The 17,394-nt window shown below is 43.0% G+C and overlaps 1 pseudogene; it reads left to right on the forward strand.

Moving 5' to 3' along the window:
* Positions 1-673: 673 nt before the first annotated feature.
* Positions 674-1,222, forward strand: LOC101590185 (annotated as a pseudogene).
* The last annotated feature ends 16,172 nt before the right edge of the window (positions 1,223-17,394 follow it).

The following is a 17,394-nucleotide window of genomic DNA, read 5'->3' on the forward strand; positions in this document are numbered from 1 at the left end:
ACCACTAAGAAGAATATATGCAGTGTATTATTTGTTGAAACTGTACTTCTGATTTGATTTGAAACTGTCTCATTGCTATCTGTTTATCAATAAAACTTTGAAAAAAATAAAAAAAATATTCAAAGAACGGAACTAAACAAAAAAGGGGATACAGATGAACGTCCATTTTGTATCTGTGTATTCAAAGTGGTTAAGATAGATATATAGTTACATTCTCTTAATGAATAGAATGATTTGTTCTAATGGTGTTTGTAAATAGAATCTCAAGTCTGCATCTTGTACAGCAATTAACCACTAAGAACAATGTCTGCAATGTGTTAATTTTTGAAACTGTCCTAGCGATTTGATTTGAAACTATCTTATTGCTATTTGTTTATCAATAAAATTATGGGAAAAAATTTAAAAAATTATTTAAAATTTTTATAAGGTCTTACATGTCAATATCAAATAAAAATGAGAATTATCAAAGGAAAAAATAAATTATAAAAAATGCAAAAACTAAAAACAATGTTCACACTCATGAGAAAATAAAAACAATCAAGAAAAAGAAAAGCTTTTTCTACCCACTCTCCCCTTCCCCTGAGTGCCACTCCAGCTGCACCGCGCTTGCTCTGAGCTCCGGGCTCCTGCTAAGCTTATACAGCCGCCACCTCCCTCAGCCACCATCGTGATTGTCTGCAGGGTCCTCATCAGCCATGATGAGATGTTCTCAGACATTTACAAGATCCGGGAGATCGCAGATGGGCTGTGCCTGGAAGTGGAGGGCAAGATGGGCAGTAGAACAGAGGGTAACGCTGATGACTCACTTATTGGTGGCAATGCCTCCGCTGAAGGCCCAGAGGGCGAAGGCACCAAAAGCACAGTAGTCACTGGTGTACATATTGTAATGAGCCATCACTTGCAGGAAACCAGCTTCACAAAAGAGGCCTACAAGAAGTACATCAAAGATTATATGCAATCAATCAAAGGCAAACTTGAAGAACAAAGACCAGAAAGAGTAAAACCATTTATGAAGGGGGCTGCAGAGCAAATCAAGCACATCCTTGCTAATTTCAAAAACTATCAGTTCTTCTTCATTGGTGTGAACATGAATCGAGATGGCTTGGTTGCTCTCCTGGACTACCGTGAGGATGGTGTGACCCCATTTATGATTTTCTTTGAGGGTGGTTTAGAAATGGAAAAATGCTATTGGATTCGATGGCAACCTTGGATCTATCACTAGTCATAACTGGCTGCTGCTTGTCATCTACACAACACCAGGATTTTAGACAAATGGGACTGATGCCATCTTGAATGCTTCATTTATTTTGACTGTGATTTATTTGGAATGGAGACATTGTTTTTTAAGTTGAAAAAAAGTCATTGTAGGTTGTCTAAAAATAAAGTGCATTTAAACTCAAAAAAAAAAAGAAAAGAAAAGAAAAGAAAAAGAGATTTCTCGCCTGTGGTTATCTTCTGGGTTCTCTGGGTCTGTGGTAGTGTCTAACTCAGTGCTGTCTCTGCTACCACTGATGGACACTAGTAGACAAGGGAGTTACTGAGAGCACAGATCCATGCTGGAGGATCTCAGCAAGCCTGCAGTGGGATTAGGGTGTGGTGATGATTCTGGTGCCTTCAACTGCACACAAGTTCAGGGCAATCCTGGCCTCTGGTCATGGAGCTGGGGGCCTGAGTTGTTGAGCCTACCACACTCTGACTGCCAGCCTGACCTCAGCTCTCTGGTCCTGGATGGTTCCCATTGTAGTCCCTCAGCCAGTTACTGTGTGGTTTCAACACAGGGAGCCCTGAGAGGAGCCCAACCCACAGCTTTTCAGTTGGCTCCTCCCTAAAACTGTATCTGACCAAAAACCCTCTCCAGAGAACAAGGCAGATGCTTGGGCTGAAGCCACTCACCAACTGCTATGGCTCACAGCACCCAATGTTCCATTCCACCAGTGTGTTTCTCCCTGGAACACTGTGGGATCAGCTGCCCTCACTGTGTTTCTGTAGATTGATCCTGCTCCCTCACACCATGAGCAAGAAGCTGCAGATAAAGTGTGATTCACCACCTCTTTTTTCTTTGGTATTAAGGTCTCTCTCTTCAGTTTCTCTGTGGTCTCCAATTCTCCCTTCAGATCCTTCCTAGGTCCCAGGGATCCACCTTCCTCCTTTTCATCCCCAAATTGTTATATTCCAGTGTCTGGATTATAAATCTTGATTTGTTGCTGTTTACTGTTTTGTCATCTTGCTGGAAATGAAGGATTTCCAATGAAGTCTGTCTTTCACCTGGACAGACTGGAATTGAGTTCTGTCTGTACTATTCAGTGGCTTTACTTGACAATGTGGAGATAATAAAGCTTATTTGCTCTGGCCATCTATTGCTATGTAACCAAACATCTCAATATTTAATGCTCAAAATAACAGCCATTATATAATACCTCATAGTTTGAGGCAGGGCTTAGCTGGGTGGTTCTTCTGTTCCACAAGGAATTGGTGAAAGTCACCTGCTGCTGTTCAGTTGGCTGACAGGCTGCTCTGGAGGCTCTGAGAGGGCATCACTCATCTGTCTGGAGTCTTTTCAAGAGTGACCATGTTCTAGGCTCATCTGGGGCTATCATTAAGAACATCTATACTAGGACTTTCCAGCATAGTGGTCCAGCATGGGTAGCAGACAAACAGAAAGCTGTATGGGTATTATGACCAAGCTTTTCACTGTAGGCTACTGATGGAAGTATGGTCATTCCTCAGTATGTAAGGGATTCATTCAAAAACACTAGCTGTCCTGTGCAAACCAAACCCATGTATGCTCAAGTCCAAAATGTCATAGTATTTGTGTACAACCTAAACATATCTTCCATATTCTTTAAGTCACTTCTAAATTACTTACACATCTAGTACAATGTTAATTCTCTGTAAATAGTTGTTATCCCACAATTATTTATTTAAAGACTAATGACAAGAAAAGAATTTCTGTATATATTCAGTACAGATGCAAGATTTTTCCAATGCTGAAGAGCAAACATAGAGCTTTGTATGTGTTAAGCAAGTACTTACCATAGAGCTGATACAATTTTAAGAAAATACTATCAATCTGAAATTGGTTGAATCTGAAAATGTAGGATCCAGATATAGTCAACTGTATAAACAAAACCACATGAATCCAGCAGAAAGGGAATTAGAGCCCTCCCCACAATGGAAAAAGCATTAAAGAACTTGCAGCCATATTTGAAAGCTATTACACTACTTCACAGTGAAGATTAAATAGAAAGCATTTAGCATGTGGGCTGAGGGTGTAGCTCAATGGTAGAGCACTTGACAAGCATGTACAAGGCCTGGATTCCACCCCTCAACTCGTTCCCCCCACAGAGAAAAACCACACTATCTGGCATACAGCACATGCTTATAATATCAGTGCCTTTTCTTCAGCTTCTACTTTCAGATAGAAGCGATCTAAATTTAAGATGTGAGATTTCACAAGAGGTCCTTCTTCAGTTAAGATGATTTAGTCACCATAGAAATTTTACACACAGTATCTTAAGCAATAAGTTCATTCATTATCTTCTACAACAAGGTGACTGATGTTAGAATGCTTCAGAGCTAGTTGCCCAATTACATGTGCAAGGGACCAGTTTACTTCCTTCTGTTCATTTAAAAAGTTCTCAGCATATTAACTCAACCTCTTGAATGAGACTTACAGTCCCAAAATGGCTCAGGAGTCACATAAAAATTTAAATATCCGCTAAGCAATCCATGTAACTGTTGGATTCTGGCTCTTGTATTCTTTTTCACAAGCAATGGAAACTGTGCAACTGCCTCCTCCAGGATTCCTCCCTCCCCCCACCCCTCATACATTGGTCCAGGTCCAAACCCTTCTTTTGGGAAGAAGAATAAGACCACCATGACTGCCTTAGAGCAATCCAACAGGAAGGCCTTGGGACTGAAGAGTCCACTAGTCCTCAAAGGCCAGGACCACTTGGGTGAGGTGATGAACATAGGATTCCAAAAAGCAGAAGTCAGGCAAGAATGGTCACTGAGCAGCCAGCGGTGCTGTCCTGTCTCGTGTTGTTTATTCCTTACGCCCTTTATCCTACACATGGCCTTGTCACGCGGGTGAGTACTGCCCAGGACCAGAGCCTGCACATGTTCTTGCTGAGCAATAGAGGACATTCTCTTGGAGATCCAGTGATAGGGAACAAAGAATGCAGGGGAGGGAGGGTGGCAAACACGAGAGTAGAAATCTAAGCCCAAAGTATCTGGGACCTTGCTTCAGAACCAGACTGAGGGCTTGAAAGGCAAAGGTATAACCATTTTGGAGAGTAGGATGAAGATTCCTCAAAACATAAGAAGTGGAAACACCATATGACCCAGCAGTCACACTTCCAGCTATACACGGAAGGAACTGACATCAGTGTAGCACAGTGCTGCCTGCAGCACCATTAGCCAGGCTCTGCTGATGGCAACACCACGCACAACGGCCAACATACAGAAGCCACCTAAGTGTCCATCCGTGAATCAGTGCACTTTCCAAATTTGGATTTTATACACAACAGAATACTAGCAGGCCTTCAAAACAAAATCCGGCCGTCTATGGTGGCACACAACTATAAATCCAAGTATGTTGGGAGGCTGAGATAGGAGGATCACAAGTTTTAGTCCAGCCTGGGCAACTTCACTAGACTCCATCTCAAAGTTCTAAAAAACAAAAAAAGAAAAGAAAAACATCCAAAAATTCTGTTCTGACTACCTGGATGTACCTACAGAACATTATGTCAAATAAAAGAATCCAGGCATAGATCTGCAGGTAATTAGCACACAAAGCCCGTACTTTTATTTTATTTATTTTTTTTTTTTTGCAGAACCGGGGCTTGAACTCAAGCCCTTGCGCTTGCCAGGGAAGCACTTATTCCACTGAGCCATCTCCCGGCCGCACTTTTAATCTTTTTTTTTTTTTTCAGTAGGAGGAATCAAACTCAGGTCCTTGCACTTACCAGGCAGGTGCTCACGCTGCTGAGCTATCTCCTCAGCCCATGACGTCCCTACTCAACGTTAGGGCATACTTGCTGTTCTGTAGGTCTGGGCCAATACACAGTCACATGTGTTCCCTGTGATAGTCTCATACAGAACAACTTCCTGCACTAACAATCTGTTGTGTTCCACTGACTTGTGCATCCCACTCTTAATCCCTGGCCGCCATTTGTCTTTTAGCTCTCCCTTGAGTGCCAACTCTTCTTAAATGTCACTGAAATTATACAGTATCTGTATGTTGAAGTCAAACAATCTGCAGGCTTCCTTCACTTAGTGATGCTCATGTAAGTGTCCTTCATGGCTTTTCACAGCTTCATAGGTTTTTTCTGTTTAGGAAGCTCTTTAAGTGCTTTAGTAGTTTCCAAATTTTTACAATTATGACCAAAGCTTCTACAAAGATTTATGTGCATGTTTTGTGTGGACAGAGGTTTTCAACTCATTTGGATAAATACCAAAAGACATGCTTACTGGGTCATATGGTAAGAGTGTGTTTAAGGGCCTGCCAGATAGCTCAGCAGATTAAAGGGCCTGCTTGGGCAGGCTCAGTGGAAACCTCCCAGAATGTAGTGCTGGCCCCATCCCCAGGGTGTACTGAGATAGCGATTGAGACTGGGCGTGGTGGTGCAGGCCTGTAACCCCAGCGCTTGGGAGGCTGAAAACAGGAGAATCACAAGTCTGATCTGTGTAGTGAGACCCAGTAGACCCTGTACTAAGTACGTATTTTATTTTATTTTATTTATTTTATTTTATTTTATTTTTAAAGATTTATTTATTTATTTATTTATTATTTATTTATTTAGTGTGTGTGTGGCCAGCTCAGCCCACCAGGGGGCAGGGCTGGCTGGCATGTGGTGCTGGGGGATTGAACCAAGGTCCCTGTGTTTTGCTTAGCTTAGCTTGTTCTAAGTAGGTGCCTTAGACCACTGAGCCATCTCACCAGCCCCATAAGTATGTATTTAAAAAAAAAAAAAGTGTTTAGTTTTGTAAGAACTACCTTGCAGAATGACAAATTATCTTCCAAACTGAATTCAATGCCATACCAGCAATGAATTGGCATTCCTATTGCTCCATATCTCCATTAACATTTTATTTTATCTTTTCTTTTATGTCTTTTGTGGTACTGAGGATTGAACCCAAGGCCTCACAGACAGTAAACACGTCCTCTACCACAGTGCCAGTCACCCCAGAATTGGACATTTCAACCTCCAGTTCCCAAATAATATATGATGCTGAGCACCTTTTCATACACTGTACTTGTTTCATCAGCATTTGATATTTTCAGTGCCTTGGATTTCAGCTGCTCTAATAGATGTGTAGCAGAGTCTCACTGTCCCTTCAATCTGTAACTATCTGGGGCCAGGAGATGGCTCAGTAGAATAAGTGCTTCCCTGGCAAGCACAAGGGCCTGAAAAAAAAAAATCTATAACTATCTAATGACATGACATCAAACATCTTTTTACGTATGTATTTGTCTTTTGATTTGAGGTATTCACTTGTGTTTTTGAAAGATATTTTTTCTGAGCCCAGAATTCTAAGTCGCTAAGTTTATTTTTTCATTAAATACTTTAAAGACCTTGCTCCATGGTCTTCTGGCTTGTATAGTTTCTGAAAATCCTACTGTTCTTTTCTCTGTTCCTATATACAGTGTATATTTTATCTCTGGCTGCTTTAAAACGTTTTTTTTTTTTTTTTTTTTTTTTTTTTTTTTTTTTGCGGAACCGGGGATTGAACTCAGATCCTTGCGATTGCCAGTCAAGCGCTTATTCTACTGAGCCATTTCCCCGGCCTGCTTTAAAACTTTTTAAAGAATTTTACTACAGTATGCCTCAATTTTTCTTTTTCTTTTCCTTTTTGGTGGTATTAAGCATTGCACTGAGCTTTGTACTTGCTAGGCAAGTGCTGTACCACTAAGCTACGCCCTAGCTCTTTTGTTACTTTTGAGGCAGGGTGCTCAGGCCAACTCGAGCTTGACATCCCCTTGACGCAGCCTCCTCAACAGTTGGAATTACAGGCCTTTACCAATGAGCCTGGCTGGATATCTGTGTTCCTACAAATATCCTACATATTCTTGAGTTTTACTTTCAGACATGATCCAGCTATTTGGAATCAGTTTGCAATTTTTTTCCTGTCTTTTTTTTTTTTTTTTTTTTTTTTGCAGTACTGGGGATTGAACTCAGGCTCTTGTGCTTGCCAGGCAAGCACTTGTTCTACTGAGCCATCTCCTCGTCACCAAAGGAGTGTTTTGTTTGTTTTTTTGGCTACTTCAGGCTCCCTTAAGGGCAGGTCTGGTACATCTTGTGGAGCTGGAAATCGAGCTGCAGTCCTTCCTATATGTCTGCCTGCACTTACTTAAGCAGCACTTTCAACAACTGAGCTATCCGGCAAAGCCCTCCTGTCTTATTTTTAAGGCCTTCTTAGATAAGATGAGGAGAGCATTTATTTCTGAAGTAGAGTTCCCCAATTTTCAAGAGAAAATCATTGCAAGCACTCTGCCGAGTGCCTTGTGGTTTTGTACTCTTATTGATGAGAACAGGAACAATTCCCAACCCTCTGTGTGAGTTCTGGGAATTATCTCCCCATTCCTTCCAGATGGTTCCTTGTCTGGCTTTGTGATATATATATATGCTGATCAGTACTCAGCTAAACAATCCTCTGTCCTTTTTTGGTATTCTCCCTGCGAATCCCACTCACGTCAGCTTTTCCTTTCTCCTTGTATTTGTTCCCACCACTAGCTCGCCTTCCCTGTACCTCTGTTTAGAGAAAACCCCAGGCAGTGAGCTGGGAGATGCCGCAGTGCAGCGCACGCTGAGCACTCGTAGGCGATGTTTTGGAAGTTGCTGCTGTATGTACTTGTTTTGGCTTCATAGTTGTTTTAGACATCAGGGAAAAAGTGTTACTCTATCTCGGTCAGCAGTAGAAGTCGGCAATCAAGTCTCTGTATTTTATTTAATGCATTTAAAATAAAATAGGGGGGCTGGTGAGATGGCTCAGTGGTCTAAAGCACCTACTTAGAACAAGCTTAGCAAAGCACAGGGACTGCGGTTCAATCCCCCAGCACCACATGCCGGCCAGCCCTGCCCCCTGGTGGGCTGAGCTGGCCACACACACACACACACACACACGCACACACACACATAAATAAATAAAAGTTTAAAAAAAAATAAAATAAAATAGGGTCCCTGGGAGAGGGGCCATGACACATACAAAAAGCTAAGGACTCCTGCTCATAAAAGATTTATGGACTCTCTTTTCAAATTGCGCAGATCTCCTACGGCACAGATGCGGCAAGGGCTGTGTTGCTTTTGACCTTCCAAGGCTGGGGTGCAGGCACGGGTGAGGACATGGTCACGATCTCCGAGATCCCTGGCGCCTGGGCTGTGCAGGAGTCGCAGGAGTCTCCACTCCACGTCCTCTCTTCTCGTTGGTTGCAGCTCTGTAGCTTCCTGTGGAGAGCTTTGCCATCTTCTGCAGGCTGTGGCAAATGTGTTGTGAAGTTTCTGTCAACAGCAAATCTGGTTAGCAAACCTTGCCCTTCCTGCAAGCCTTCCTCACTGCAGACTCAGTCTCATGTTCCTCTGCTCCGTAAGTGGGGTTCATACTTCTTGCACCTGAGTGCCTGTGCCTAGTGCAGGGATCTATGTACCCCACAAAGCGTGTCCGTTAATCCTGGTGCTCAGCTGCAAAAGGTTGGAGGTCTCTCGCCCGGAAAGTACACATCAGTCCTGGATTCCCCAGTCTAGAAGCATCCCCTAGTTCCCCTCAGGCAACTGGAGCTACCTGGGCTACTTAGCAGAGGTAAATGAAGCGAAGAAGTTAATTTCACATCTTTCAGTGAGTTCACAAGAATGCACGGAGGGATTCAGTCCAATGAGAGTCATGACGCCTGGCCCACAAGCCGAATGAGCTGCCGCTCCAGCCTGAACCTCGGAAAGAACTTCTGAGTCTGTCTTGCACCCGGGGGTGGGCATCCTGCACAGGGGGAATACAGCCACCGGCCTCAGGGGCTCCAAAGCCAGCTTGGCATCCTTATGAGTCTTCATTCAACAAACACAAGACCTAGTGCATCTAGCAAGATACTAAGGACAGAGTGATGGGTAAAACCAAACAGTTCTGTAGCATCCTTTTTTAGCAGGCTCATACTTAATTGAGATAGACATTGATGTGTGTGTATGTGTTGTGTGACATAGCACAAATTTATATGCAAATATTGTATGAACACATATATGTAAAACATAACTTTTTAAAAATGTTTTTAAAATTATTTGCTTATTTATTTATTTGGTACAGGGTCTCATCACACAGCCGGGACTCATAGTGATCCTCCTGGTTCAGCCTCCCCAGCTCTGGGATTACATGTATGCACCACCACACGTGGTCTTGGTGGGCAGCATGGTGGCACGGTATGTGGTGCTGGGGAACAAGCCCTGGTCCCTGCACTTGCCTACGCAGGTGCTTAGTCCCATGAGCTACCTGCCCAGCTCTGTCAAATGTAACTTTGATGAAGAATCAGAACATATAAACCAAGGGGGCTCATCACTGACCTCAAGGAAGTCTTTCCAGAGGATGAGACAACTTGGCTGAGACTTGAGAGGTGAGTAAGCTTAATGCAGGAGAAGTGCTCAGATGGAAGACTGTGCAAAGGCCTGGTGGCCTGCCGAGGCAGGTGTGCACAGCAGCTCGTGCTTTCTGACAGTGGCTGCGTCACCGTGAGATGCCATCAGGGCTCTTCTCACAACGGGGCACTGCGTGTGCCACTGAAAAGCGAGGTCTATGTTTTCTTCCCAGCCGTTTAGCTGGGCCTGTCCCTACAGCAGATAATGCTGCTAGCCATAGATATTTTGTACCTGTTCTTCTTGGGACTCAGCCACCATACTGTGAGGCAGCCATGTGACCACATAAAGATGCCCCAGCCAGAGACCCAGCAGGCCAACAGCAGTGTTTTCCAAACACGCGAGCGGAAGAGACCTTGGGTGGTGCTGGCCCCAGCCTGGGAGCCACAGCAGCAGGTGCCAAGGATAGCCCTGCCCGAAGTGCCGATCTGTGAGCAAAAGTCAGCAAATGCCATCATTTGAAGCCACCAAATATTGACATGGCTTGTGTCGTGGGTAATGTGGGAGCTCAGAGAAGTCCTGGAGGAAAGAGTACAGAAGATTCAGAGAACTGCTTTGTAAGCTGAGAACGAGGGGAGCAGGGCTGGCGCAGAATGAGCTACAAACCCAGCGACCCTGGAGAAGACAGTTCTCAGAGAATCAAAGTGCGAGGCAGCTGGCACGGCTGCTGGGCGACAGCTGCACTTCCCCACACACTCGTGTCTCTGCCAACTCTTCGTCCACAGACATGCTTCCGGCCCTCAGATGCTAGTTAGGGACTGGGGCTTCTAGGAACGATGGCCAAGGGCCTGGGGAAGGAGATTCTTCCTTATGTAGTTCAGGGACACCTAGCAAACTTCCAGTAGCAGCTCACCACGATTCTTAGGGTCTGTTTCCAAGGTAGAGAATGAGGCCAGAGAAGTTCCACTTTCTGTTTTTGTAACAAGATAGAAATACATTCTCTCACTGTACAGGCTCAGCTCTATCTGCGTATGAGTCATAGCTCTGGACAAGCCCAGTGTCATTGTCACTGGAACTAAATAAGTGGCACCTGAAAAGCACAGAGAAGTTTTTTTGTTTTTTTTTAATATATTTTGTGCAGGGTCTCACTCTGTCAGCTTGGACTTGCAGTGATCCTCCTGTTTTCAGCCACCCCAGCACTGGGATTACAGGCATGTGCCACCATGCCAGGTCTTGGTGGCCGGCTCAGCATGCCCAGGGGTGGAGCCAGTGCAACATGTGGTGCTGGAGATCGAACCCCAGTTCCTATGCTTGCCTAAGCAGGTGCTTAGGCCACTGAGCCATCTCACTAGCCCAGAAAGGTTTATTTTGGTAGCCAGCATTCTGCTCTTTACTTCAAATACAATTTTTTTAGAGGCCATGTAGACCCTTACTAAAATAAAAAAAAAAAAAAAAAAAAAAAAAGCAAAACTACTAACAAGGTATTGTAGGCCTTATGAAATTTATAGTAATAAAATAATACAAAAACTAGGTGAGAAGAAATAGAGATACACTATATGTATCTCTATAGTATATAGAGGCATAATATCATTTGAAGGTAGACAGTAATATATGAAGCCCTAAAGCAATCATTCAATAACACAACAAAGCTAAAGGATAGCAGAATGAAATAATAAAAAGATTCAATTAATTCAAAAGAAATTAACTATGAATAAATAAGAAACAAAGAGCAGATAGGATAAGTAGAAACCAAATATGATGACAGATTTAGACCCCATCATATTAATACCATATTAAACATAAATGGTCTAAACCCTCCAATTAAAAGACAGAGACTGTGAGATTGAATAGAAAAGCACATTTTATCAATATGATGCAAACAAGACATAGTTTTAAGTTGAAGGCAGTAAGGAAAGGAAGGAAGGAAGGAAGGAAGGAAAGAAAGGTAGAAAGGAAGGAAAATAAATAAATAAATAAATGCTGGAGTATTTTAGCTATCTTTTTTTTTTTTTTTTTTTAAACTTTCAACAAAAGGAGGTTTATTTTGGCTCATGGTCCTGGCCCAGGATTATACGTTGCAGTTGACTGGCTATCACTATTTGGTCTTTCCCTGGCACAATTCTAAGGCAGCACCGACAACAGGCAAGGACAGCTTGTATGGGAGTGCATGTACCACTTCTAGTCTCCCTCTTTTCCAAGCAAGTCACCAGAATTCAATCATGGGGCCGCACCTTAATGACAATATCTAATCCTCATCACCTTCCAAAAATCTCACCTCTAACCACCACTGTTGCATTAGATTTCTGCTCTTTTTATTTTAATATATTTTAGCTGGGGCTGGTGAAATGGCTCAGTGGTCTAAAGCACCTACTTAGAACAAGCTTAGCAAAGCACAGGGACCGCGGTTCAATCCCCCAGCACCACATGCCAGCCAGCCCCGCCCCCTGATGGGCTGAGCTGGCCACACACACACACACACACACACACACACACACAAAATATATATATATGCTATCTTAACATGAGATAAGTCAGATTTTGAAGTGAAGAATATCATCAAAAATACACCAGAAAGAGTACTATTTTGTAATTATATTTCTGCATATTAGTAAGAAACAATTAGAAATTGACAAAAAGCACCATTTGTAATAGCGTAAAATATAACACTAGCAGTGTTTATCCCAATGAAATACGGATAAACATGACAAAGGTGTGCTGAATTATATACTAAACATTATAAACTATTATTAGAATAAAATGTAAAAGACTTGGCTTTTCCTTGGTTAAGGGCCAGCTACCCTTACTAAGTTGCTTTCAAAGTATAGAGTAACAAAGACGGAAAAAATGAGAATAATTTTACAATGGAGAATCAAAACAGGCAGAAACTCAAAATTGACATCAACAGTCATAAATCACGTTGATACTATGTACATTGGGTAGGATGTGGCAAAAATGACTCCACCTCCCGGCCTTTCTGTAATAACCCATATCCGAAATTCAGTGAAATAAACACGAGAAAGCAGCCAGGAGCACGGCATTTGCCCCACAAAAGCAGCACTCATTCCACCTGCTGAGCAGTTAGCACGCTTCTGTAATTCCAGCTACTCCGGAAGCTGAGGCAGAAGGGTACAGAGCCTGCCTCCTGATCGTAATAAAGCTAACATGCTAATATCAGATGTCACCGTCAGGAGAAACTGGTGCAGAAAACTGTATTTCCCCATCTTTAGGAATAGCTAAAAGTGTCCTAAAAATTAAAGTCTATTTAAATATAATGACCCGAATAACTAGATTTATGACATTAATGGATAAGAAAACTAAATTTCGTGCAGAGGAGTTCTTCCGAAATGGAACTGTCTCCCAGGTAGGCTAACTAAGGCCTGTGGGTCTAATCCAGGCTGCAAACGGTTTTTACAACAGTGTTCTAGGGGAACACAGCCGCACACGTGTTTCTGCGTTGCCTGGGCTGCTTTCATGCTATTGTGTCAGAGCTGAGTGGTTAAAACACTCTATGTGGTCAGAAAGTCTGAAGTACTTACTACCTGGCCCTCTATGAGAAAAAATTTGCTCACCCCTTAGCCCATGTAATCCCTTTAAAAAATCCCATGAAGCTGTTTTGTAGAAATTGGTAAGATGATTTAAAAATTCACCTGAAGCCAAGTGTGGTGGTACAGTTATAGCCGGAGCACTTGGGAGGCTGAGGCAGGAAGATTGCTCTCAGTTTGAGGCCAGTCTGGGCTACATAATGAATTCAGGACCAGCCTGAGCTCTGTAGTGAGATCATGCCTCACAAAACAAACAACAGGAACAACAAAGAATTCCTATGAAAGCTGGGCATGGTGATGCTCTCCTATAATCCCAGCTCTCAATAGGCTGAGGCAGGAGGATTGCCATGAGCTACACAGTGAGTTCAAGTCCAGCTTGAACCATATGGTGAGACTCTGTGAATACAGAACATGAAATTGTGAAAGAGCAAGGAAGGGAAAAATAACTTCAAAGAAGAAAAACGAGTTAGAGGATTTGGATCACCTGACTTAAGGCTTAATTTAGGACTACCGTAGGCTGGGCCCGATGGCGCATGCCTGCTTTCCCAGTGGCATGGAGGCAATGGCAGGAGGACTGCAGGTTCAAGGCCAGCCTCAGCGTGGATGGTAGCTCCGTGCTCGAGTGCTTGTCTAGCATGTTGGAAGCCGTGTTCAATTCCCAATACTACAGCAAATTAATCAAGACACTATGATACTAGTATAAACTGCTCAATGGAAGAGAACAGAGTTCAGAAGTAGACTCACACATATATTTTTAATTAATTTTACACAAAAATTCAAAAGCAATTCTGTAGAGAAATCACTATCCAACAAATGGTAGAACAACTGGATGTCTATGGGAGGGAGGAACTGAGGTCATTCCTTACTTGAATGTAGGCAAAATTAATTTTAAACGCTTCACAGAATGAAATATTAAAGCTCAAACTATAGAAAGTCAAGGAGAATATTTTTGTGACTTTGATTAAGCAGACAGTTCTTAGATAGGACAACCCACAAAATAAAACCTGATGAACTGGATTTCGGTAGAAGGAAGAGCCTTGCTCTGCACAAAGCCTTGCTAGATGAGTAAGCCACGTGGTGGGTGAAACTATTTCAGGCTACTTACCTGACAAAGTACTTGTACCCAGAAGATATAAAAACCCTCAAAATTAAGTTTAAGAATAAGCAATGAAATAGAAAATGAACAGAAAATGTGAACAGGCACTGCACCAAAGAAGATACATAATTATCAATAAGCACACAATGAGAAATCCAGCATGATGAATCATGCAATAATGCAAGCCCACACCAGGACGAGAGATGCCACGCTCCTACTAGAACCTCTACGGCTCAGAAAAAGGGACCACGCCAGGTGTCAGCAAGGATCCAGAGCAGGTGGGATTCTCACACCCAGCTCTTTTTATTATTATTATTTTAGGGAAGGGTCTACAGGGTGTTCAGGATCTCACTACTAGATCAGACTCATAGTGATCCGCCTGTTTACAGCCTCCCAAGAGCTGGGATTACCGGCCTACACCACCACGCTCAGACTCAATTGCCCTCTCAGTGCGCCTGGGGGCGGGGCTGGCACGGCAGGCCTGGGGATCGAACCCCCAGCCCCTGCAGGTGCTTTAATCCACGGAGCTATTCGCACACAGCTTAATGTGGAGACCATCAACATTATACTTAAGCAGAGAAAAGCTGGTAATGTTCTAAGAAGTTAAACATATATTCACTCTATTTCTTTTTTCCTTTTTTTCTTTTCTTCAGTGGTGGGAATCAAAATTAGAGCGTTGCACACGTTAGGCAAGTGTTCTACCAGTGAGCTGAATTCCCAGACTCAACATTTGTTCTGGTCATTCCTTGTCCGGAGAATTATCCAAGAGAGATGAAAAGACATGTTCATGGGAGACTTACACAATAACATTCAGTACAGCTGGATTTGTAACAGCCAGGAACCAAAGGCAATATGAAAGTCCAAGCACAGGTAAATGGCTAAGTAATTTAAAATTTTCTCCATTGAATATGATATCACTCAGACAGAAGAGGAAGTGACTACTAATATACAGTGATGCGGGTGAATCGCAAAATAATTATGCTGAGTGAAAGAAGCGAGCTAGAATCTTTTTGATTTATGTCTTGCCCTGAGTGACTACTTTGAAGATAAGGACACACAGTGTAATGACTACTGTCATTCTATTTAGCTGTCTTATTTTGGGCTTTTTCATAAACTAAAGAAAGAGCATATGTTTCATGACTCTATACGAAGTCCTAGAAAATGGAAGCTAGTTTGTAGCGACAGAAAGCATGTCAGTGGTTTCCCAAGAGTTACAATCTGGAGGGAAGGAAGATAAATTACCAAGGGTGACATGGTGGTACCTCTTGTTCTTCTTTTGTGGTTTTGGGGATTGAATAAGGTGACTTTGCATCCCTGGCTTTTTGTTGTTGCTGTTATTTATTGTGAGACAGTCTTGCTAAGTCACTAAGCTGCCCCGGGTGGGCATAAATTCGTGATCCTCTTGCCTCAGCCTCCCAGAATCACAGAGATCCTCCTAGGATCACAGAGAGGGCCACCACATCTGGTCAGGCGGAAGGTTTGAAGCGTGATGGGAAGGTGCTGTATATCTGGTTTGGGGCAATATTTCCAGTGCAGGTGTATTCTGCACTTACCAGGCTGTACATTTTTGTATCAGTTGGTTCCAGCTGCTACAACAAAATATCACAGATATGCTTGACTCAAATCTCAGTATCCCACAGTTCCAGAGGTGTAGAAGCTGTTCTTCGAAGTGTCCTTCTTCCTGACACGTGAACAGTCGCCTTCTTGCTCTGACCCGACCCTCCCTCTCTACGTGCACTCCTAGGACCTCTGCCTCCTCGCCTGCCTATCCTCTTCCATCTGGAAGACGGGGACCTCCCTCTGTTGCCCAGGCTGGCCTGAGCTCCTGGATTCAAGTGATCCTCTTGCCTCAGCCTCCCAAGAAGCTGAGATTAGACACACAAGCCGTGGTACCCAGCTGCAGCTTTCTTATTTGGTGATAAAGGGCAGTGAGTGCAGAAACAGTGCCTCCTACCGAGCTGCATCCCTAGCCTCTTCCTCTTCCTTTAAGGGTGTTAGTCCCGTTGGACAGAGCCCACGCTCGTGTGCTTATTTACTGTAGTTTCCTCCTTAAAGGACTTGACTCTGAATATAGGTGGTTTTGAGGTTAGGGTTTCAATCTATGATTTTGGGGAACCCATTTTGGTCTGTAATGATTTTAAATATCTGATAGTTTGTCACTTTTAATAAAGATGTTGATAAATTTAAAATATTTTTAAAAACATGTAGAACTACAAAAGAACCCAATTCCTTTTCTTCTTTTTTCTTTCTTGTAATGGTGTTGGGGATTGGATCCAGGGCCATGCACGTATTAGGCAAGTAATCTACCACTGAGCCACACCCCCAGCCCTAACATAGCTGAATTCTAGTGAAAGGCAGCTATCAAAATATTTTTTAAGACCAATTTTGCACAGATTAAAGTGTCTGCAAGTGGGAGCAGGAGCCGGGGATTTTTTTACAGGAAAAAAGAAAAAGAAAAACCGAATTTGCAAGCCTAGCACAATGACACATGAGTAAAATTCCCGGAGGCTGAGGCAGGATGGCTGTGAATTTGAGGCCAGCCTGGGCCATGTAGCAAGGTTCTGTCTCAAAATTAAAAGGAGGGCGGGCAAGGGTGTGGCTCAGTGACGGGGCTCTTGCCTGCTACGCAGCAGTCCCTGGGTTAATCCCTACAACCACCATCACCGCTACTAGAAAAAAAAAGTTAATATGAATGACATTTTGAGGTACCCATAACTGTTAATTATGCAACATAAAAAAATATCTGTTTTCCACCAGTGTTAAAGTCATAACTACTGCCAACGCTTCTGTGGCTGTGGGCCACGCTTCTAATGGAAGTGAATGATCCAATATGGTGGCACGTGGCTATAAGCTCAGCACTCCAGGGGGCTGAGGCAGGAGGATCATAAATTTGACTCCAGGCGGGGCAACTTGGTGACTTAGTGAGACCTTGTCTCAAAAACTTTAACAAAGGCTAGGGATAGAATTCAGTGTGAATGAAGGCCTTGGGCTCAATTTCCAGTTAGTAATAATGCATTCTGCTTAGAACACAGGAAAGATAAGGCTGCAATATTTTTATCTGGGAGTCACAGACTCCTGAATTAAATGCAGGTGGGGATAGCCCAGGAACCTTTCTGGATCAACCTGTGGGAGGAGGTACCGCGGTTCAGTGTGCAAAGTTCCATTTCTCTTTTCTTTTCTTTTTTTTTTTTTTTTTTTTTGT

This window comes from Octodon degus, unplaced genomic scaffold (assembly GCF_000260255.1).
Source record: "Octodon degus isolate 3935 unplaced genomic scaffold, OctDeg1.0 scaffold00042, whole genome shotgun sequence".
NCBI lineage: Eukaryota > Metazoa > Chordata > Mammalia > Rodentia > Octodontidae > Octodon > Octodon degus.